Genomic DNA, 1,606 nt, shown 5'->3' with positions numbered 1-1,606 from the left:
CTTAAAAGACGTTTAACATCACTAATAATTAGAGAATTTCAAATTAAAACCACTTTAAGATTTGATCTTACCCTAGTCAAAGTGGCTAAGATCAAGAGAACAAATGATAACAAATTTGGAGAGGATGTAGGGAAAGGGGAACACTCATCCACTGCTGGTGTGTCTACAAACTTGTTCAGCCCCTATGGAAAGCAGTGTGGAGAACTCTTTAAAAACTACAAATGAACCTACCATTTGACCCAGTTATACCGCTCCTTGGCATATACCCAAAGAACTCATCCTATTGCAGAGACACGTGTACATCCATGTATGTTACTGCTTTTTTCACAAAGGCTAAGAGATGGAAGCAACCTAAGTGTCCCTCAACTGATGAGTGGGTAATGAAAATGTCGTTCATGTATACAATGAAGTTTTACTCAGCAGTAAAGAAAGATGAAATCATGAAATTTGCAGGTAAATGGCTGGAACTAGAAGCTGTTACACTAAGTGAAGCAGCACAAACTCAAAAAAAAAAAAATCAACATATGTTCTCCCTCATATGTGGATCCTAGAGCCCGAATCTATAAATGAGTATGCAACCAGACATAACTACAGGAAACAGGATAATGGAAAGGAAACAGGGATGTAAAGGAAAAGAAAGAATCTGAAAGAGAAGAATAGTAGGAAACAGGCCTTAATAAGTAAGATATGGATAAAAGTTGGATTAGTTTAAGGGAGGGGGAGGGAAGGGTATACAAGGAACCTAAGGGATAAAGGGAAAGAAGGAGCTCAAGAGAGGTAGGATCATAGGAGAATGGTATTATTAAGGGAGAAAGGGGGAAAATGGGGGCACCTTAAGTCAGAAAACAGTGATGGAGGGGTAAGACAATGTGAGAGATAAATAATGCCTAGCTACTTTTGAAAACTAGAAGGAACCATATTACTCCTACAACTTACTGACAAATTATACACAGCACATCAAGAAATATATGTCTAGGTAAGAATTATCTGAGAACAACTGGTCTTTGCCCAAGATTTATCTGCATGACACACAGTACTTAAAAGTACCAGACTGGTGGAACTAACCTTCTTGAATGTTTAACAGACATACTTTGAGGCCTGTATTAATTTGGTCAGAGGGACATAAAGGACACTTTTTGCTCCTTGCCCTCCTAGGTCGACTAGTTCCAGGGGGCTATGAGCATCTCTCAAAATGTCCTGTAATTGTGGTGGGTCAGTTGTCCTCTTGATCTTGGAGGCCGAGGAGACCCCACCAGATGTACTTGAACCAGTGTCTAGTCTACAAAGAGGAGGGTCAATACAGATAAATCATTTCCTCCATGCTTCCAAGAGAAGCCAACCATGGTTGAGCAGGACCTTTGAGTTATCTTCACATAGGTGTAACAGGTAAAAGAAAGGAGCCAGGGACTCCTTCCAAGCCCATTTGACCCCTGAGGAACAGATCCTTAAACGACCTTCAAAATAAAAATAAATTGGTTTTTCTGGGCCAACTGTATGGCATTACACACCTAAAAGGAACGTATAACCAAAGATTAAAGGGGTCAATATGTTTTCTTAAGAGTCCATATGTATAGCTAAAGGCTACATAACAAGCAACAATGCCAGA

This window comes from Nannospalax galili, unplaced genomic scaffold (assembly GCF_000622305.1).
Source record: "Nannospalax galili isolate Female #2095 unplaced genomic scaffold, S.galili_v1.0 scaffold1016, whole genome shotgun sequence".
Lineage (NCBI taxonomy): Eukaryota > Metazoa > Chordata > Mammalia > Rodentia > Spalacidae > Nannospalax > Nannospalax galili.
This window is presented reverse-complemented; position numbering follows the sequence as displayed.